This window comes from Oenanthe melanoleuca, chromosome 1A (genome assembly GCF_029582105.1).
Source record: "Oenanthe melanoleuca isolate GR-GAL-2019-014 chromosome 1A, OMel1.0, whole genome shotgun sequence".
In the NCBI taxonomy this organism is placed as follows: Eukaryota; Metazoa; Chordata; class Aves; order Passeriformes; family Muscicapidae; genus Oenanthe; species Oenanthe melanoleuca.
The window spans coordinates 59,982,222-60,006,455 of NC_079334.1; positions in this window are offsets into that span (position 1 = coordinate 59,982,222).

The following is a 24,234-nucleotide window of genomic DNA, read 5'->3' on the forward strand; positions in this document are numbered from 1 at the left end:
TTCCCACCTCCACAGCTGGTCATGGATAGTACAATCAAGTAAAATGATATTTATTCAAATACTACAGCACCAAACCTTAAAACATATATTATTTCTGAGATACTCTTCACTGAAAATAAGACTAAATGGAAAAAAAGCAGTCTTTTAGTGTTGATCTAGACTTGGCTAATTTTTATTTTATATATATAACATACTTTCAGAAATTCAGCTTTATTCACATGTATACCTGTAGGACTTTGCATGATCTGAGCCTGATAAAGCAGCTTTTGTACTGTAGACCTTTATAAAATGGGTTCAATTCATATTTTTAAATCGTTGATTAAATAAAATCAGAAATTCCAAAACAGAAACTCTAATAAAAACATGTATGTCTACTACACATGAGAGGGCTCAAACAATGGAGTCTGTGTGGTAACTCAGAAATAAAACTGTTGGAGCTGAAGAGGTAAACCTTATTGAGAGGGTCATTATTGACTAGAAAACTATATAAGATTCTGAAGCCATGATATAACATTATTCTCTTCAAGGAGAAAAATAAAAGAAAGGAAAATAATCACAGAATCACAAAATATGCTGAGTTGGAAGGGAGGCAGGAGGATCAGTGAGTCCAACTCCTGCCCTGTGCAGATCAGCCCCAAGAGTCTCACCCTGTGCTGAGAGCACTGCCCAAGCACTTCTAGAACTCTGCCAGGCTGGTGCTGTGACACTGCCCTGGGGAGCCTCTTCAGTGCCCAACCACCCTCTGGGGAAGAACTTTTTCCTAATACTGAACCTAAACCTTCCCTGACACAACTTCAGGCCATGCCCTCAGGTCCTGTCACTGTCACACAGAGCAGAGATCAGTGCCTGCCCCTTTTCCCCCCATGAGGAACCTGTAACTGCAGTAACACGCAGCCTGAATGCCTCAGTGAAGAAAAACAAGAAAAGTGAAATGTATTAATTGAAATTATACTCTGCTATAAATTTTTAAATTGAAATTTTGAATCGAATATCAAATTTCTGCTGAGAAGTAAGGTAAAAGGTAAAGAATTGATCAGGAAACGCAGAGAATTCAAACGTGGCTGATATGTCTGGTAGATGATCAGTAGCCCAGCAGTAGAAAGTGTGATAGATTGTTATATTATGATACATTCAGGACTTGACAGAATTTAATTTAAAGTTTATTAGCTTTTTATAAACGGAACTTAATTATAAACAGTGACCAAATAACCACAGTAATTAAACTACAGGTGGCCAACCCTGCTCACAGATCACAAAATCTTCCTGCTACAAGTCTTTGCTTTGCTGAGCTCACCAGAGGGAAGTAAACACCTGGAAGCCTCAAACTAAAGCAAACATTGATGATGGGGAATCATAACTCAGCAAGCAAAGAAAAGTATGAAATAAATTCTAGTCTTCATTCTGCCATCTTTGTTATTTTTAAGGAGTAAACTTTTAATTGAAATAAGAAGATCAGAGACTTTTAGCAAGAGAAGCAAGTTAGGACTATATAAACATCTCGAGACAGTGGAACCTACTAGTCCCACCATTGCAAACTACACTGGCAGAGGTTTATGTAATTCTTAATGATCTCTATAAATACACATCAGCATTGCTATACAGTCACATTATCAGTCACATATTTCACTTCACTGCAGCTTTATTGTGATTTTAGGGTATTTTAATTTTCTTTTCCAGACAAATCTGCCCTGTGCCCAAGACAGAGATACCATCTACAGCTCTATAATTCAAACAAGGACTGGATCTTGTTAGAGATCCAGTTCAGTTTATAAAACTGAAACATTCAGGGCAATAAGCACTCTTGTGGTAGTGATTTGCAAATGCCATTGTGCAATCACAATCTATTAATATTATTGTTTAAATGGACAAGAGAGGAGAGGAGAGGAGAGGAGAGGAGAGGAGAGGAGAGGAGAGGAGAGGAGAGGAGAGGAGAGGAGAGGAGAGGAGAGGAGAGGAGAGGAGAGGAGAGGAGAGGAGAGGAGAGGAGAGGAGAGGAGAGGAGAGGAGAGGAGAGGAGAGGAGAGGAGAGGAGAGGAGTATCCAAGCTAATTTAAATGATCAGAAGCAGAGACAGAAAGAGAGTTTCATACAGCTCAGCTTTTGCTTCCACTTCTGCAGGACTATAGCTGACTCTCCATTGCAGGATATATTTTATTTAACATCGATATTTCCAGGTCAGCTTCCTCTCCAGGTTTCTTCAACAATCTAACATTTCTAGGTAGTTCCACGCTTAGAATTTATTTCCTTTTTGAAAACCCTAGTAATGTAATTTCTTGCCATTCATTCTGTGGACAGGATTTTTTTTTTTTTTTAATTCAAGTCTTTCAATACAGATCTCTAAACCAATTTGTCTCTATCAATATACAAACTCTATCTCCTTTGAAGGTTAGACTTGCAGCAGATTCAAAGCATTCCCAGAGTGTTAAGAAGTTTTTATAAGGCAACAGCATGATGACATATTAAATATGGGTCTGGAAAGAAGAGAAGGAGAAACAGAAGGGCTGGCAAAAGAACATGAGGTCCCTTTTTTAGAAAAAAAAAACAAAAAAAACCCAAAAAAAAACCAAAAACCCCTTCATTTTTATTGTATAATTACTTACTTTTAGCAAATGGGAAATGGGACAGAAATGGAAGGAGTCAAAATAGCAGGTTAAAAGTTTATATCAGTCAAGAAATGTCCCTACAGCACCTCAGCACTTCCAGGATGAAAGGATCAGAGCCTACATGTGAAGCCAGTAATTATCAATTAATCTTATACACAGGAATTAGGCTAGATAAAAGACAGGTGACCACTGAGGCAGAAACACTGGATGGGAATGTTTACCCTGTAAGATAAGAAAAAAGTAGATACAGAATGTGCTAAGACATTTTAAGTAAAAGTATTCTTGTTTTATAATATATGGAAATATTAAGCTAAAGGGAATAGCAGCAGCAAAACTCAGTAAATGGTAACAAGGTTTCCCTTTATGGAATTAACTTAAAAATCATAAGCAGTGATCAAAAGTAAGAAGAGTTAAGTATTTAAGCACAAAGCACAGCTTAGTTCCTTGCATATCAAATAAATTGATACTTGTGATTAATTTTATGGGGTGATGTTTTCATTTGTAAGCCTGTCTTATAATTATTTAAGTTTTTAGGAATCTGTATTGTATAAGTGACACTGAATCATCGAGAATCACAAAAGATTTAGACTGGAATGAACTGGCCTCCATGAGCACTTTCACCACAATTTTTCCAGGGACTAAGCTGTGACTGAGCAGTCAATGGTTTCCTGGACTCTCCTTTTCCTTACAGATCATGAGTAGAACATTTTCTGTGCCCATGAGCTTAGAAAACAACCTTCTGCACCGCCTGCTTATGGCCCTCATTGTCTGCTCTTTGCAGCTGATAAGCCATTGTTTTGCCTTCAGCATCCTTCACCAGTTGCAAATCAAACCAAATCAGGGCTTGGTCTTCCCAGTTCCATCCCTATGTGATCCTTCTGCATTCCTTATGGGCAGACCCTCCCTGCTTCTGCCCTCTCCACATTTTCTTTTTGCCTTTCCTCTGTCATCCTCCATTCAGCTAGGCTGGCATCCTGCTGTTCTTCACAGGGAGTTTCTCATAAATAAACTGTTCTATGTCACAATAGCCTGTTTTCCACAGCTTTCAGTCACAGGGGCAGATACTGACATCAGTTAAGGTACTCAGTTTGTTCCAGCTCTGAATCTGGGTCATTCACAGAGTTGCAATCAATTATGATTTACAGTGATGAAATTATGTTATCCAAGAAACACTGTGCAAAATGTATTTACAATGTTTTTTTATGCAGAGCTTTGGCATAACAGTTAATATACTGAAGCACTGAAGTAGGAATATGTGATTCTGTGAAATACATGATGGCATTTTGCAATATACTCCCAAGGCTGGGTTTTGTGTGTGTGTGTGTGTATGTGTTAGAGCATTTATTACAATTATTTATTAGCATAATAATTAGAATTAATTATTAGGATACTTTATTTTAGTTTGAAAATTAATTTTTGGTTAATTTTATTCATGGTATACAAGTAAATCTATCCTTAACATGTATACATGTTCTACCTCCTTCTTAGTAGTATGGTCTGCAAGCACAGATATGAAATTATCTCCTCTGAATGCTCAGAAAATGGAAGATATTTGCACATCCTCCACAATATGTTTTCAGTCTATGGCATAATATCATATTACTGCAATTGTGGTTTTCACACACATAGTTCTCCATTTGAACCAAACAATAATGATCTGCAGAATTTTGCAATTGTAAAATTAAGTATTCAATGGCATATAATGGAGCATTATATGTGAGAAAAATGCAATGACACACTATTATGTTGTTCTATAGCTAAACTTTGTTTCTGTTTATTAAAGAACCATGGAAATAGAGAACTTGAAGATATCATAGTCATACCATGTCTAATTGCAATGTTGTATCATACTAATTTTACTTCAGTAAAAGATTTAGAATTATTATTAGTATTATTATCCACCTGTTAGTTGACATCAGAAGGTTGATTGTGTTATAGCAAAGACAGTCTTGTGATGGAATCAGATTTACTAAAAATATTCCAATCTACCACTCTGTCACAGACTTTTGAGATTCAGTTTTGTTTTTCAGTGCAATTATTATTATTTATATATACCTGGCATTGTAAGCAACCAGTATATTTTTTACTGACTTCAATTACAGAGTAAGATTTTTTAAAAGGGCTGTGTAACTTTTAAAATGACTTTGTGCAGCTTTGAATAAACTTATTTTTGCAGAATTATAAACCATCATTTATTGTTATAATTAGGTAATCAGTTTACATTATATAATGAAATTTAAAGATTTTTTTAAGCTGTACAGATTTTAAAAATTGGATATTGCCTGTATATCTGGTTCTATAAAATCTAGAGTTTTCTAAATTTCTACCAGTGGAAGTTCAGCTTACAAAAGCTGGCCACTTCTAACATCCAAATATGAGTCTCCCAAAAAGGGAATTTGTGCAGCTACTGTCAAAAATATGTAAACACTGGTAGCCTGTTGGTTAACACAAATCTCTTTCAATAAACTCTGTCAGTACCTGTGGAAAACCAAGCCAATTTATGACATTAAGATTACACATATTGGGAGAAAGGTCAGCACAAAAACTGATTGATCAGCAAATAAAGAAAGAGCAACAATAAAAATAACAATGACGATAATAATTTTTAAAATTGCCTTTGCACCTTCTCAGCAGCCCTGGAAGGAGAGCAGTGGTTTTTGCCCTGCCTGGTGCTCCCAGGTGTACTTTTATGCATTTCTTTGAACACATCGCATCTCGTGCCCTGACAGAGGCAGCAGCACCTGGGCAGCAGCAGGAGCCCTGGGGCTCCCCAGGGACAGATTCTCAGGCAGCTGTGGAGCCTGCTCAGCCTCAGCCCGGGCTCAGCAAAGCTCTCCCTGACACACTATTCCCAGGGGAGTAATGCTGCCAGAGTTCTGGCAGCTCGGCCTTAGCACTGCAACCTCTCAGCCTGCACTCCTCAGCAAAAAAAGACCCCAAAGTGCCCTAAATTCTCTAACGATTGCCCTGTGTCCAGATCCATTTAGCTAGTTTAAATCAAAGCAATCCCCACCATGAAATGCGCCACAATAAACTGACTAGTGCAGGTTTTGCTCCTTATTAAATAGAAAACTACATTCCCATCATTAGTAAACTGCTAAAATATATCAGTAATTTCCACATTCACTAGCATGTGGTACTATAAAAGTACATTAATAATGTTATTGACCCCTGATGTTTGCTTTTTATTTTACTGCTTACTATACTTGCCTCAGTTGTCACAAATTGTCTTTTATGGCTTGGGGAAGTGTGGGCTGGGGTGGGAGAATAATTCCTTCAAAACATACTGTTGTGAAAAATATGGGAGCATAGTGTGTTGTTCTTGGACTAATACCTGTAGGCAGAATATAAAACAATTAAGTTAATGACTTGATTCAAATATAATTAATTCTAAGAAGGGGATAGAAATTTCACAGTTTTTATAGAGGGCACATGAGAATATTATGCTTAATTTGTGAATATCTTTTCATCTTGCTTCCTCACCAACACAAAAGGTCTTTGGGGTTTCTGGAGTTGTAAGGCAATGACTGCCACTGTTTAATTTTACATAAAGGTGCAATGAATGAACCTATTTCTACCTACTTTATTGGAATCAGCCCTCTTGGCTTCAGCAATGTTTGAAATTCCAGCCAAGCTGCAAACTTTGTTTTCCTCTTAGAACTAAGTGGAGTTAAAGAATTTTTTTTCTATTTAAATGTCTTATATTGCAATCATCAGGTACAGCTCATCTGTGAGTAGATGGCACATGGAAATGTGTCTGTGTCAGGGAAATTGAACTTTCTAATTTACTGGCAGGCTTTAGAGAAAAGTAGATTTAGTAAAGTCAACAAAGAGGCTCTGGTTGAAATTTCAAAGGCTTTTTTGAGGGAGAGAATGAATAGGTTTTGTTGATTTTTTTTTTTTTTTTCATAATTAGTGCTATTTTTTCGCAATGGGAAAACTTTGCATGACCATTTCCACTTTGCACATACATATATTTCAGCTGCAGGGTCGTGGAATTTATATCCTCTAATAATTTCCAAGGCTTGAAAATTACTCCTTTGTTTGTTACAAGATACTTCCACCATACATAGATCATCAGTGTATGCTAAAACTGCATCCCAGCAAAAGAGTTTAATTGTAATTTAAATATTTAGATCTATGGCAATAATTTCATAATATTAATTTCTTTTTCAGGCACCTAGATCTAGCAGATTATTGTGGATAGGATTTGTACTGGACTTTGAGCTCGGAAAAATACTGATATTTGAAAAACATCTCAGTTTTATCAGTCATGATACTATGTGGATGATCCTACTCCTGTTTGAGCTTCTATGAAACTGAAATGCTTTCACCAAATACACACTGTAAGGTCCTTTCTTCTACAAAGACAGATATAGCCATGCTTTTTATTTTGTACAGCTTAAATGTGCATCATTAGAATCATCTGGACTATTTAGACACCATAAATTTAGATAAACATATAATTCTTTTCTGAGCTGTGATTTAATCATATTTATAAGTCTGTAATTAGTCACAGCTTTATTAATTTCCACTATAACGGAGTTGCTTGTAACATTTAAAATATAAAAAGAGACAGAAAGCAAAGAAGGGAAAATCCTTCAGACTTAGGCAGATGCTTGGCAGAGGCAAGTTGCAGTAAACTGTTGAAGTCTGGCAAAATTATAATAGGATGAAAAAAGTTCCTAAACTTCCAAGCATTAGCCAATGTTAAATGGATTTTCCTGCTGCCATAATGATAATTAGTAGGTAGAATAGGTTATCAAAAATCAGTAAGATTATTATTATAGTATATTATTATTCCCCTTCTTCCACTGTTACAAGAACACATTTGTTATTAATGATAATACTTTTAATTTAATTGACTGCTTTGGAGTCAGCACAAAAGTTATGGACACTTAGGAAACGATCAGTTTGTAATTCCATATGCTTAATATTAAAATAAAGTGCCTCACACTGGTACTCTGGTAGATGTCACTTCACAGTGAATTAAAATTGCTTCAGACCTCAAGAATCAAAGAAGAATTGAAAATAATTCAGCAATATAGTCACACTCACGGATATAATTAAAGGTCTGTCAGCACTTTCATTACATAAAGCCATTTTTAAGCAGTTTGTATGCTGGCCATGACATTTTGCTTAAAGCTGGAAATGGGCTGTGAATTTCCTGGCTAGAAGTGTTGTTTCTTATGAATGTAATTGGAATCAGATTATTTTCTTGAGTTTCCTACCCATGACAAAGGGGTTAAAGAACATTGGTTTTTACATTTCTCACACACATTCAAAAAAGCTCTGCACTTCAATTTAGCACCTTGCAGATAATTAGGCTCCATCAGTATGTTGGCAAATAAAGCTCATCCAGGGCACAGGCTGGACCACTGACCCACAGCCATGCATTGTTTTATGTACAGCCCTGTAATGGGTTTTTTTCCACCTCAGTTGGGGCTTTCCCAGTGTTCAGGAGTTCTGTGGGGAAAGCCACAGGTTAAGGTAGTTTTGATGTAGCCATGGAGTTTGGGAGGTTTGGGGAAAGAGTTTAGTCATACATCTGATGCAAACAATGAGAAGACATTTAGCTTTAGGGCCAGAAGAAATGTTTTGTTTGCCTTTTTTATAGATGGCAAGTAGATAACCTTGGTTTATTCATCAGTATGGAGATATCCTTAAAATACTTTTCAGGGACTTTTCACTGTGCCAAGGTGTTTCCAGTTTGGCATGTGTTCACCATGGCTGGTTCATTAAAGTCTAGGACCATTTTAAGATACCAATTTGGTTTGAGCTTAATTATAGATAATAAAAAATCAATTTCCATGGGAGGTTCAAAACACAGAATAAAATTGCTCAGCTGTTAATACCAGAATATATCCAAAATGCATTATTATTTAGGCACAGTTTCAAGAAAATCAAAGTCTGACATTATGACAGGATTATTTAAAGTAGGACAGTTCACAGATATGCTGCTTAATTGACTGCTGTGAGCTTTGGAGGTCAAAGTCAAGATGGATATATGCACAGCCACTGCCAAGGAATCCATTGAAAGGAAAGTGCTTGCTCATTCCCAAGAGAAATCACAAGATTATTCAAGAGGTTAAAAGAGCTCAGCATGCCCATCCTCCATCCAGACAAATCTTTTTCAGTGTATGGAGTATTTCCATCACTTCTCTCATCACCTTGAACTGCATCCCAAGTGGATCACAAGTTGTTCTCACGACTGAAAGATAAGCAGTGCAGACTTTATTTATTTATGTGAAAGTGTCATCACAAATCAGGAAGTATGACTGAAACATTTTAATTTCATTAGAAGTCAGAGCAATTTTTTAATCATAAAACTCACAAAGAATTAAATCTTTGGTGAGAAGGTTACCATAGACTGTTCCCTCTCTATAGTAGTTTAAGAAGGAGTTCTCTGAGTGAAACTGTGTTGGGAAGGTCAGCAAAAAAATCTTAAATAAGACATTCCAGAAGCTATCAACATCCTGAGATTTGTCAGTCTTGTAAACATATCTACAGCAATCCGACTTTTACACTTTTTACCCAGAAAATAATAATATAAATATGGTGGTATCAGTTCACCTAAAATAGAAGGAAACCATCTGCTTGCACTGAGAATGAATTTCTGTAAATAAATTCAGTTTCTGAAGAAGGTAGAGCCCAGACATAAAAGTACCACTCTTACTATCAGAAAGAACAAAAAATAAACAAAAAAATCAACCCCCCCACCCCCCCAAAAAAAAGCCAAACCAAACAACAGCAACAGAAAAGGAAAAATAATAGAACATTCTCCTTCAGCAGAAAATAATGACGGACATTTGCTTATAATATTGGGAGCATCATAATGAAAAATAACCTAACAACAAAATGCCAAACAAACTAAAAAGAAAGAAAATAAAAAAAAAGAAAGAAAAAAATCACATGATCAAGATCCTTGTAGCCCTTTCCAGAGATACTTTACCCCAAGGCTTATGACAGGTATTAGGACTCAGGAGGACTGAGTAAGAACCAGATGGATAACAATGGACTTTGTCTTCAAAGAGACCACATCAAGCTGGAGCTACCCTTACTGGGCAGTGGTGATGGCCTGGAGGAGCAAGCAACAGGGCTCAGAAGTAAAATTCTCCATTGTGGGTTGCTTTACCAGTGACACTAACCAGACAATTAAAGAAATATGAAGATTTGGCTTAAGACTGTCACTTCAAGTTACTGGAAACCCCAGATCAAGTGAATTATGGGCTCCATCTGCTGTGATTGATTTGCAGGGAGTTGCAAGGATATAAAAACTCTCAGCCTTATGCAGATAAACCACGGGGTTTTCTTGCTGTTTTCTCAATGTTCACAAAAATACTAAACGCAAAATGCAATGATCATGTTTGACTGACATTTCAACTGGCTGTGCAGTGACACAACATAGGAGATTTCTGAAATGGAAGGGGAAGATTATTGTCTATATCCTTTGAAACACCAGATTCTTCTGCAGTGGGAAGATGGATGATGCATTCTGGGGCTCTCTGCCTCAGACTGCAGAAGCCTCAGTTGAGGAGCAGCAAGGCTGTCTGAGTTCAAGGAGACTGTGGCCTAATGGTACCTCAGTGGAAGGTATTTTGCAAATATAAATAAATAATGAGATAAAGCAGAAGGGACATTATGAAAAGTTTATGTGAGGTAACTTGTACAGAGCCAAAAAAGAAAGTGGGACAATAGACTCAAGGAACAATCGAAATGGGAAAAGATGTATTTTGCTATTATTGAATTCCGTGAGATGCATTTCTGGAAATAGGAAAAATGTTATAAATTACATCAGAGATCTGGTCCTGGGACTAATTAGGTGTGAAGGATCCATGCAAAATGGCCTTTAGACTCTGGAAGAAAACTGACATCAGATGAAGCTGAAGCATAGCATGGCTACACCTTCACATGGCCCAGAACTCCCCGAAAATTTCCCAACTGAGAATAGAGACCAAGTGAGTAAAAAGCTCATGGCTGATGCTGCTGGAAACAATTTCATCTCTTCCTTTAATAAGGAGTTAGTGAAGGGCTGTTCTGCACATGGGCAGCTATTTTGAGTTCACATCATTGTGCTCATTGAGGGACATAAGACAACAGAAGAACAAAAAAATACATGAAAAGCATCATAATGTTGATCATGATCTCGTAATCAATCATAATCATCATAAAGCTGAATTTTGCATATAATCTTTCTGTCTAAAAGCATGTATTTTGAAGGAAAAGAACATTATTGAGTCCAGGAACTGCTCTTGATTTTTTCAAATCTATCCTTTGGAAGTTTAAAGTGGTGGGGGTTGCAGAGCACAGTCCAGACAGCATGTCCTAAAGTCAGTAGATGTAACTTACAGACTAAGGAACCATTTATTTCTCCATTTAGTTTATTATGAGTTCAACACTTCCATGAATTTATGATGGGCTTTTAGGCACCATCCAAGGTAACTTAGGGGATCACATGTGCACTGTCACTGTACTGTGAAAGCAGATATTTTAAAATGTGCAGATTTTGATTCTGAAACAAAATGGTCTTGAATCCTTCCTTTGGGAACATCTATTTTTATTATTTCACCTGTTCTAATATTCTAAGAATATTAAACAGTACTTAAATAATTGATTTTATAACACAGTTTATAGGTAATAAACTTTCAGGCTCTTGCAAATATCTATTACATGAAACTGCTCAGTAAAATGAAAAGGCATGTTTTGACTCTGTCACATATCCCCCCTGTGACTCAGAGATTGGACAATGTTTTCCTTTTAAGTCTCTGTAACATTATCCCAGGTAGGGTATAATGAATATTACCATCATAAAGAAAATGAAACTTCACCTTAAGCTTCATGATGGTATATTCCAAAATAAATGTTGTATTGCATATTCTTTCTTAAAATAAAGTATGTAAAACTACTATAAAAGTAATACCCTTTTATTACTGTTGATAACCAAAGATCATCTTCCCAGCTCCTTAGCCAGTTCAAAGCTATTTTCTTATTTTTGGGCCAACTGTCTGATTGGCAAGAAAACCCCACAGCTGCAAGGCCTGCTGGCTTCAGCTTAAACTCTGAGTGCTCAGCTCTTCTGAAAACCAGGTCAGATAGCTGAGGTCAGAGTCTGGGCTGCTATCAGTCCCCTACATTCCTGCTTTGCACTGTGGTCAAGGAAAACAGACTGACCAAGTAAAGAAGCCTCCTCTGGTTTTAAAGCTTGTACAGGTAGTTTTGGTTTGGTTTTGGATATTTTTCCCCCCAAAACACAGACTCAATTGACTTTTTTCAAGCTGGAAGTAAGTAAAAAAAAAAAACAGCATTTTGTCTTAATAGACTTTTTCCAGATTTGTATAAATGATATTGAAGTGAGATGTCTTCCTGAGGTCATTATTATTGCAAACAACTGGTCAGAATTGCTTTACCAAACACCTTTGAGTGAAGGAACGTTGTTCTGTTTGTACTGAAAATTCTTCATTTTCATGAATTTTTTTTTTTTTTGTGAAAAAGAAGATTTTTGAGATAAAGTGTTTTCACCTGGAAAATAGAATTTTTTTTTTTTTTTTGTTTGCTTGTTTCTTGGATTACTTCACTTGATTAGGCAGACAAAAGTACAGGGAAAATAATTTTGGAAGTATAAACATGAGAAGTTTCTCACAGTCTGGAAATGTATCCAAAAACAAAAAGCTGAGATTCTTTGCTGAACAAACCATGCAGAATTTTCAGTCAAAAAATCTAATATTTTTCAGGAAACATAACATTTTTGCAAAGCAGTAATTATAAATTCCAGCTGTTCTGCTCAAATTTGAAACTTTTCTCAGCTCATGAGCTAAGTGTTTTATTGAGTTACCATCCAGTTTTTTGGCCCTCTAGTTCTTATTTCTAAATTCTGCATTCATTTAAAACACAGCATTACAGGAGACACCTTGCTGTGTTTATCTTCAAGGAATGCTAAGAGGGTGAATTTATACTAGGAAAAGTCTGTATAATTTCTTTTTAAAACCTGGCTACTTCTTTTTTAGCTAAGTTAGGAAAGTTGCTCAAAAATTTGAAGGAGTAACAGACTGGTTAACTCCAAGTATGAGGCTATTGTATTTAGTTTGAAGAAATATAGGAAATAAGGTCTTTATAGTGAGCTATCTACCAAGAAAAAGCTGCAGTCATTGTGATTAAATTGCAGGTCACATTGCACACTCAGTTTTGGATTTGCAATGAATGTGTTCATTTTCCTAGTCCAGGTTTTACATATCCTAAAAATAAATTGGTGTAAGTAGAGCATTATGTACTTGAGGTCCACTCTTCTGGTTGTTTGTTGTAAGCAATAGTATCTACAAGATACTTTTTCTTCCAAAATCACTCTCCATGTTAAATGCATACACATATATTCTTTACAGAATTTTCATAAAACAGTTTTGTTTGGGATTTTACATCTACATCTGCATGTTTGCCTGAGTTAATCAGGAGAGAAAATAATTCTATTTTTTTTTTTTATTAGTCTTAACAGCTTGAAAAGCACCCCTTTAAACCAGATAGCATCTTACACCATGAAACAAAAGAGGTGGTTGTTGAAGGCCAAATAATATGCTGAAAAGAGTGTTTTTGAAGCAGTCATTGAAACTAACATTGAGATTATATTTCATCTCTCTATTAAAAAGAACTCCTCAGGCACTAGGAAAACCAGACTTTATAATTTGATTTTCACTCCTAAACTCCAGAATCATCATCAGCACCTAAAACATCACCTTTAATATTTACTTACTTTCATATTAGTGTTTAATTGTAAATAAATCTTCATATTTTTCAATATTCTTGACCTGTGTAGTGATAGGTTGAATTTGACAGACCTGTTTCTTACTGATGCATTTTGTTGCCTGTCCCACTCCTGAGCATCTGATCTGCTTTATTCACTCCTGAGATTGGCCTTATTAGCACGGCTTGCAGCTCTGCTATGCAGATCAGTGGCCAGCACATTTGAATTAATTATGTTTTTCTGAAGAAGAAATGGGACAAGAAACTAGGCCAATTATTCACTGTTAACCAACAGAAAACATTCACACTAGTGGTCCCAAATGTTCCCCATGCCTCTGTTTAAAATTAATCCATCAGAAAATCACAGGGAGGATGCTCAAGACCCCCCTCCAATTATTTAAAATCATGTCATTAAAGCAGACAAATGCTGGCACTGCAACTCAGCAGGCGTTAATTTAACCCATATGCTTTGGGTCTGTTCCTACATCCCTTTGTCTTAGCCAGAATTTATGCAAGAGTTTTTTTTTTTCCTATAAAATAAAATTGTATTATAAGATCACCAAATAATTTTAAGCCCAATGGGTTCTAAATAGAAGCTGGATAAATATGAAAAAACTTTAGCTCAGCAAAACACATAAAGACTTCTTGGAGACTGATATCATAAAAAGGAAGATCCAAAAAGTGCCAAAAATCTGAAGACTGGAACCCAAGCGTGGAAGTCCAGCCACCATGGAATTATGTTCCTTAATGAAAATAATCAAGATATACTCCTACAGACACATAACAATATTCTGGAAATACCCTAGTAAAATGTTAAATGTGTGCTTCCATCTCAGCCTCATAATTTCCATACTTGTTCTGCTGCACTTCTTTCCTTCTTTTTTTCATTCTGTTTCTTCCTTCATTTTTTCATGCTTTGCCACTTTTTTAATATCCTCACATATTTCCCTTCTGTTTTATCTGTCATATTATTTCTCATTCTTTCCCATGTTTCCTTTAAAATCTGTGTGTGAAAGAAAGGGACAAAACAGGTTAAGTTTAACATAATTTGGATTTGTCTGAAATGATATTGTCATAATGCACTATAGATAGCCTATACATCAGCTTTTCATACTGTGCTCATTACAAAAGAAATGGTGATTAAATTATCATATTTATTTGTACGTGTCTTATAAGGGAAACTGTGATTTTTGGTATTTGAAAAGTCATAATAATGGTTAAAAAGCATTAAAATTCTGTATTTACTACTAGGAGCAGAAGAAGAAATGAGCCTTTCCAGTGCAGTCATGGCAGTGACACCACTCTGTTGGCCATTTACTATGTGGTTAAATGTGGTTTAGTGCAGTAATTCCAAAAGATTATGAAGAAAACACTTACCTACAGTAGAAAAAAACAAAACAAACAAAACCTCATTATTTGTTGCTTTGATTCATGTTGTGATTGTGCCAGTGTATGATATAAGAATTTTATATGTGTATTTTTTGTTTATTTTTCTTGTGTCTGTCACAGAAATTTACCATCTGGAAATGCTAAAAGTGAATAAAATAAATAGGATTTATATGCACAAACTATAACCTTCAAACTTTCTTCAATCTAGGCTATGCTTTAAAATACAAGTTGCCCTTTTCAATCGCCATTTGCTTTTTGTAATTGGTCATCACCATGAAACTAGTGTATAAATCTATAAACACTTCTATGTATAAAAGAGTGTTTCCATTGATTAAAGAATAGGCCTCTTTACAGGAAACTCAAGGGATGCATGCAGTTCAAACTGAAATACTTTCTTTTTTTATGTGAGCAAACTGAGAATTGCAAAGAACTTTTATTCATGAAAAATCAAAATTCAATATTACCAAAGCAACCTCATGCCTCGGACAATGCAATTTCATATGAATTTGACATTCTTGTCAGCATCATACCACTGAAAATGACCAGGAACTTGATAAAACTTGGTTACAAAATATGTTTGTGTCCAGAGTGTTCCTGCTGCAAGGGAGAAGTTCCTTCAGGCACAGACTTTGGAATCTCATCTTAGGATAGCCTGACCTTTGGCTGAAAAAATTCTGAAGGTCTTGCAGCCTATTAGCCAGCAGAGTTCTTGAAGCCTTAACTGGCAAAATCTTCCCCTGCTGCCTTTTCAAAGTATGAGGTGACCATTAATCTCCTGTTTATGCCCTTACTGACTGACATACAGGCACAAAAGGCAATGACAGAGAAGACTGCACTTCAATGAAGTATTTGATCTGTATTTACAGTCATTTCCATAGGAAATTCCCAAAGGAGAATTGGCTGAACCAACAGCACAAAAAGCTGAAGGAGGGAGACTTTACAGAAGGGGCAGGGGAGCAGAAGAAGCATTTCATAGGAGTGGAAGCTTGGAGGGGAAAAGGGCACAGACTGTGCAAGTGACACGTCGTTGATGGATAGATGGATGTATTTGCAGAGTTCCCAGGAAACATCAGACAGAACAGAGAACACCTTTAACTGGAGATCTGCAGGAATGTCTGTTTAATGGTCTTTTCCCCCCTCCACTATGACTCACAGATGAACAGGATGTTGGGTGTGATCTTTCCAGGGTATTGGTTCTACAAGATGTTCTGCTCACTTTTTCTGCTCGATTATCAAAGCATGGTATGAATAAGAAAACTGTGCAGTCAGGAGTCTGTACAGGCCAGCACTGAAATTGTCCATAAACTAGTCCTGCTGTGATAACTTGAAGGTTACAGATTGCTTTCAAGAGAGGAAACTAGAAAAGCAAATACTCCAGGTCTCAGCCAGGTCTAAACTGCTATCAGATGACCATTTTTCTTCACAAACTCAGGGAACATGCATGTCTAAAGAATTCCACTGCATATATGGTTTCCCTGGGTAGAAATGAAAAATAAAAGCAGCACTGAACATTTTAGCTTAGTTAGTTAAATCATGATTGAAATGTGCACATCTACCACAGTAAATAATATTGAACCCGTAAGAACCCGTACAAGCCAGAATAGCAAAGCCATATGATAACATATATAGTTTTTCTGAAAATATTTACATTTTCCCCCTCTCTTTTCCTCCTTCTCCTTGGAGCAGCTGTAAACCATTCTTTCATTCCTGTGTCTAGTAAGATCCAGAAGGTAAAGCATCCTCAGCTTTGCCTCAGGGGACACACAGCAAGAGACACTTGTGTGACATGCATATGCTGGCATGCATGTCTCCATATATATTATCTAGTCTAAAAAAGCTCCCTTTACAGCTAATGAAAAGAATTAGGCACCCCAAAAATGAGATCCATGTAATAATTAGGTTATGCACCTCACTGTTTTCTATTTTACTCAATTGAATATAAATAAGGATTATTCAAAACTGAATTCCTTATTATCACAAATTCAGTTAAACGTTTCCCAGCATGTGTTTTCTTCTCCATGTCTTTGTTGCATTCCCCATGATACTTTGGGTTGTTTTGTACTTGTCAGTGAGGAGCTTCTGGTAGACAATAAATAATCATTCTAGTACTTAGGTTTTTGACAGAATCCGATTAGAGGTGGTGTTAAATGTCTTATGGCTCAGTTTGAATCCCAATGAAATCAACTGAAAGTCTCCCAAGTATGTGCACTGGAACTGTATTTTAAATTTGTTTTTCTAAGCTGTGATTTTTTCCAAAAAATCTCATCTCAATTTTAGTTTTAAGGAGTTGGTAGTGAAAAATGCATGTTAGTGTATAGTTTTGGACTGAGAATATGCTTCTATAAATATCAAATTCTCTTACTTGTTAACAGCTTAACTGCAAAGTAAATTTCATCTATAAGAAGAAGCTGTGGAAATTGTAGAAGTAAATTCTTTTGAAGACTTGCTACTCCTATTGTCTAATCCTCTTCCCCTCTCCACAGGACTTTTATAGCTCAAAATACCTTAAAGCAAAATTAATCTTTAAAATCAATAGAAAGTAATAGGAAGAGTTTAACAAAGAGACCATCTTTTTGGAATAAACATTGTTTACAGATCGTTTTGTAGTCTTACTTTATGGTCGGTTTCATAACTCAAAGCTGGTTCAGAAGTTTTATAAATCATTCACTATCTGGATCCACTAAAAAGAATGTAGTTGTTTTAGCTAAAGAATGCATCAGAGAAAAATTAAAAACAAAATAGTTAAATGAGCAACATGAATTTTTTTCTTATGCCTTTTGAAAAAGTACTTTTAAAAATAACACACTGTGCGTTAATATTAATCATATGAGGAGGGATCACGTAAACAAAGCCTATTTAGTGATCTAGTTCCAAACTTCGGGAGGACTGTGAATCCAGTTAAATTTTCATTTTTATACATCCAAACCATTTTTATAATGTAACATTTATTTTTTATAATTCTCAGAACTATAAATCAGTTTACTTTACAGCCCTGTAGCCTTAGGATTTATGAATACAGCACAAAATCTGTTTCCTATTTGTATGCTCCACTGTTTGGAATTACATGCTAGCTGAAGAAAATCTGCCCTTATACAAATGTGATAACACAAAATATATGAAAGTCTCCTTGCTTAGGTATGACTAGTCAGGCTCAGATTGGGCAGATTTGGTGTGCAATGTTACTTGAACAATATAATGATAAATAAAGTTCTTGGCTCACAAGAAGAGGAATGTTATTACAAAAATACATGGGTCATATACTTCATTCTGTTTCAGTTTTGTGCCTGTAATTCATTGTAAGACACAAAGGTTGAGGATCAAATGTTACAAATTGAACATAAATTTATATCACCTAAATTCTCAGTGACTGCCCAGACTGGCACAGTTCGTCTTAGGGTGTAAATTCCCTTTTTTTGGTTGAGACCAAAATTCTATTGTGCACCAAAGTTACAGTTTTCCAAAAGGAACTCCTAGGCCTTTATCAAGAGTTTCTCACACCAAAAAAATTTAATAAGAAATTCTCAACATCCTATAGATGAATGCAAAAAAGTTTGCTGCTTTTTAAATACAGCACAGAGACACACAGTAAATGTACTATTTGCATCAGTACAAAAATGCCTCCAAATAACAGTGAGCCTAAATTATTAAATAATTTTATTTTTATCCTAATAATCCTTAAAAATATATTTATATATTTATAGGTTTATACACAATCAGCATGTTTCTGCAAACACTGACCTCCTTTATAAATATATGTGATCTGTTACACACTGAAAACTTAGGTCTATGGACAAGGAAGATGCCAAAAAACATTATCAGTCTCTTAAGTATCTGGTCAAGCTAATTTAGGGAAGACAAATTAATCTCTGAAGACAGTGACATACAAGAGAATGTAAGTCTCTTCATTTTACCCTCTCTTTTCCTGTGGGAGTTCATAGGAAATAATCCAATCTGGTTACTTGAGATTTCTTTCAATAACATTTCAAGAACATACCTTTAGACTTAGACATATCAACCCTCCTCCTGCTGAGAGCCAAAACAATTTCACAAGAGCTCTGTGAGCTTTGCAACTCAGCCTGATGGACGAGGTCAAGGGAAGAAAGATGGGAACAATGACACCAAAAGGAAAACTCTCCTGGGCCAGAGTTATTTTCCTGTTTTGATATTATGAGAACACCAACACCAGATAGGAATGATGGCAGAATTTCCCAGGTGTTGACTGTACAGAGAATACTGTAGGACAGTTTCATGTGCCTACACAAATCCCACTGAAGTCAGGAGTTGCAATCAAACACAGATTGTTGCAATTGCAGCATCTTAACAGAAAAGAAAATGTAAGAAAAAATGCTTATTTTTCAGAATAATAATTAAAATAATTGACATTTTAATTCATCTAATTACATACACAATTGGACAAAAATGCATTCTCAAAGCACTCTTTATCTCTTGAAACTTAGATGTGTTATTTTGTTCCATGCCAAATGAATGCCCTAATACTTAACATTTAAATGCCATTCCTCTTCAATAATCCATCTGCTCAAACAAGTCTTCTATCAGTGGATCTCAGGTTCAGTCTAACAGATCAAAACAGATACATCATCTTTCCAGGGATAGCCCTCTCACTGTTTTCCTCAAGGGTTTAGACAGACTTCTGTTTATCTTTGGCTTTCCTCAGGGAAAATGGTGGGAAAAGGTTATTCCTAGGCCATTCCTAGGCTACATAATGTGCCACATGCCCAGAAGTCTCTTCTACAGAACATTCATATCATACCAGTTTAACAATTTTCCCAGGAATTTGCAATGAGAAATCATAAAAAGGTGTATCTCTGTTGATTATGTAGGACTTTATTTTTCAGCAGGTTTTATAATTTATTTCAAGAGTTTCTTCAGGATATGGATCTCTTGTAAGAACTGTACTGACAGCTACTGAAATAGTGCACATTTCAGGAATTAACACTAATGTATTTAGGCCATAAAATAAAAATAAGACAAATAACTTGCATGGAATAAAGTTTTCTCAATTTTTCAAAATGTCTGATATTATTTACATATGAGTATGCATTACATTAAAGTTGTCAGCACTGACTATCTATAGTTCTTAGACAAAAGATAACATTAGTTGCTTTCAATGAAATTAACTTTTTTTTAAAAAGGCATTGGATCTAATTAACTTCAAGCAGAAAAAATAATAATCACCCATGCATAGTTACATGTAATTTTCTGACAAAGGCCATATGTTTTATAAAATACATCAAGAGCCACTTAAGGGTCTGAGGTCAAAAGTTGGTATTGTACTGATTTGTATTCATTCCTGAAGTGCAACCTTTCACTGGAATTATTTCACCTTAATGTCTCTCAGAACACAAAGTCAAGAACAAACAAGAATGATGAGCTAGAATGGATCTTCCAGTTATCTACTGCACATTAGGAAATGGTTCTTTGCATACCCTCTTCTGGTTAGATATAAATGCATTCACTCTGAAGATTCATGCTATTCCTATTTTTTTTTCAAAATTATCCTTTAGATAATAATTGTTGTAGAATTTTTCCTACTGACTATCATGTCAAACTACTTTGTTATATTTTTTTTCCATAATTTACAATGTGTCAGTAGCATTTTTTCTTGTCCTAGCCTGTACTTTCTAGCTGAGACTGTTTTTTTGCCCCTGAACACCTGGCAAGCTATTATTCTGGTCCACTGGGTCAAGTGCTATTTAATATAAGGTGTTCATTCATTTCACATCATTAAATAAACCCTGTGCCTGCCTAGCTAGATACCCTACACTCACAGCAGTGAAGGAGTTAGCTGAAAGTGTGCATGAGAAATAACACATTTACCAAATGCCAGAGACAATGTGAATTGTGCAAATAAAACAGAAAGTGCCTATAGGAAGGGTTTGCATAGCATACTTGTTTTTTGCACCCTTGAAACATTCTCCAAGCCAAATCTACATTGGCTGCTACAGAAGGTTGGCTTAATAGCTGAAAAGAGTGTCCAGGGCACTTGTTCAAACATATCCAGTACCCCTGGCTCTTGCTCAGCCTGCAGGAGACGGAGCCAGCCCGTGTTTTGAAAAGCAGCTGTGAACTGAGGGGTTATGCAAAAGGCATGTGCTCTGACTCTCCTCTTGGCAGGGGTGACTTCCAGATCCTCAGTTCCTTTGCACTCCACCTAAACAGATTCAAGCTACTGCAAATTTATGTGGCTAGACCTAATTTTTCTCAAGGCACTGGCTGAGCAGTCATGATGAAAGGGAGTAGGCACAGCAACATCAGCTTTCATTGTTTCCTTGCCATATAGCATGCTATAGGAGCTGCTCTTTGCTTGCCAAATCCATTCTTGATTGTGTCACTGCAACTTCACTACCCATCATGTAAGCAACACAAAATTTTTCAAAAGGTTATATTTTATAAATTTTATCAGCCTTGTACAGACACTTCTAACTTTGTCACACTTTTTTTTTCTACCAAACATACTTTGAAGTTCAATGCTAATTCACCTGTTTGCATAGAAAAGCTTGGTTAACATTAATATTATTCACAAATATTAATTTGTAGAAGACATATTTCAATCCTCTCTCAATTTTATAGGCATGGGGTTGACTTTGGGCTTCTCAACACTGTTGAACAGGCTAAAGAAGCATGGCTGGATATTTTAGGGTGTCTTTGTTTGCCTGTTTGTTTCATGTTTTGCTCATTTTTAAAAGAAGGAAAATGAGCAAGATGTCATTTAAGGCCACCATTAATTGCTACTATCATGGCAACAATTTTAACTGTTTCAGATATTTAGAAAATAACATCTATCATTATTTATTCATTACTTAGTTTTAAAATAAAATAGTAATATTGGCTTAGAATATCTTATGGAAAAAATACATTCCAGGATACAGCTGGTAAAGTGTAGTATTAAATACAGAAATCAAAGAATTGGTTTTTAGCAGTAATCTGGTTAAAATCCAGCAGAACTGCTGAGACAGAAAGTAAAATTTATCAATAATGTTTATATGGAAAGAGAAATTTCAAGGATTGATAATGAATATAGCAGGTCCTTGTGTTGCACAACCCAGCTTGACAACTAAGGCTCTTTCACAGTGCAGAAATTTCCAGGTAGTCTGTAGTCAGTGTCGAAGTTTTATATTATTTCCAGGCTCAAAGCTGAATATTCATCAAAGTTCTAGTTAGGGAGTGTTTTGTGATGGGAATAGCCAGAGGCTATCATCCATTAATGTGGTTTTTGAAATATTTTTGAGCATAAACGCCAAATATATTTATATTATTATTGCCAATGTCCTCTTTGGTGAAATCTGTGTGAGCCTTGGTAGCAGTCAAGCACAAAAACAGGTGAGCAGAAGAAAACAGTAGTATGAATTCTCCCTTCAGTACCAAATTTATTTTGTTACTGAATCCTTAACTGAAATTTATTTTATTAAAGCAGTAAATGATCCTCAGAACTGAAGAAGTCCACATTTAAAACTGAGAATGTGCTGAAAAATAATAATTTTATCCCTGATCCAGAATCAAGATAATCTTGAGCCAAAGTTTTAGGATTGCAGATCTAAAAACTAAAATGTTACAAAATCTGGGATAAAAAATCTCATTTATTTTGAAGATACAAAAACACTGTAGTAAAATAAGATCTGAGCTGGCAGAAGTTTTCCAGACTAAAATGAACATGTGAGAAGTGACGTAAGAAGCGTGAATAGCTGGATTGAAAACATATAGGAAGAACAGCAGCTTATAACACTGTTTCAGAAACAGTGGGAGACATCTGGGTTTCAAAAATTCTTGATGGAGAAAGGAGATAAATTTAAAATTTGATCAGAGGAGATGATATTTCAGCAACTTTCTAGGGTGGTGCCTCAGCCAGAGCTCCTCCTCATATTGTTCTAATTCTGATGATTTTCAGCAACAATAAACACCTGCCAAAATCAACCTGAAATCTATTTTGGATACAAAATATAAGATTCCCAGCAGAGTTAAAAGAACAAGCCCAAAAATATGCTTTTAAAATTTCAAGAACCATGATATTTTGGATTCCATCCATATGAAATGCTGGTCTTTTTCAAATATGTGAGAGCATTTACTGGTATTAAAAAGCTCTGGGAATTGTCACTGTCACGAAGAAGATTAGTGTCTTGTGCTCTCCTTATGGTATTTTCAACTTCTGAACCAGCCTGTGACTAAATTTCTATAATGAAAAACGTTTGCAGTACTAATGCTGACCTCATTTGTCTCTTAAATGCTAAATGAACTTTAACCTTATGAATTTAAAATTTTTTTCTGTAGGATCAAAAATCTGATCATTTATATGTAGGAATGGAAAATATTGGACTTACTAGCATCCAAGTAAAACACAGTAGAAGAGAAAATGAACAGGTGAAAATACTATTTGTGTCTCTCTCTCCTTTCCTTTTAATCTTGTTAGATTCCTTCCAGCTGATTTCTTTTCAGTTACAATCATAGAATACAAAAGAAATCTCCCCCAAGCTTTGTTTACTGTAACTAGATAACTGTGAATTTTATCAGGTAGGATGAGGTGCCTTTAAGCATTAAATAATCTCTATTCTACATACTTTGCATTTCTTAGTCATCACTATCAAAAACTGCAGTTCAGAATTCAAGACACAGAGGAAGGAAAAAAAAATTTCTTAGAAGAATATATTTATTCTAAGTGATGTGAGTGGGCACAATGGGAGGAAACAGAAATGTAGGATGTGTGTTGCCTGACCTTCAACAATCACTTCTTTCACTTGGTGGAGGTCTGAGCACTGGCAGAGGTTCCCCAGGGCAGTTCTGGAGTCTTCCTTCTCAGAAATATTCAAAATGCTCCTGGACTTGGCCCTGGGCAGCCACTGTCAGGAGGTTCTGCTTGAGCAGGGAGGTTGGACAAACTGACCTTCAGAGGTCTCTTCCAAACTCAACCATCCTGTGATTGTGTCATTCTGAGGATATTGTGGTTGTGCTTTTGGTTTTCCACTCTTACCACAAATTTCTACTTGTTTCCATAGTACTTCAAAAAGAGTGAACAACTAATTGCATGCAGCAATTCTCTTTCAGACATAACACAAACTGAAGAGTTAAATTACTCCCTTCATCATTTATCTGCCACCATTTTCAGTATCATCAGCTGTACTGAAAAGCCTTTAGACTGAGTAAAAAACTGGATAATTCTCATTAATATCTCTTTTGGCTGTAAACCAAAATGAAAACCTGGTTTAGTTTGGCTTGTTTTTCAAATTATTCATAGGTAGTACTGTAAAATATGAGAAGTGCAGAAACATTTGTATCTGTCTCTTGTTTCAAATTCCTCTAAAGCTATGTTTTGAAAAATGTTTCAGAAGTTCAGTCCAAGAGGAAAGTATTTTTCAATATTCTGGTACTTATTTTAACCTTTTGCATTGGAAATCCTTTCAAAGGTGACCTGGACAGACTTTTACAACCGGCCAAGGCCTAATTCTAAGGTTTTCCTGTCTTTAATTATGATCTTAGTCACTGGTGAATCTTGATTACT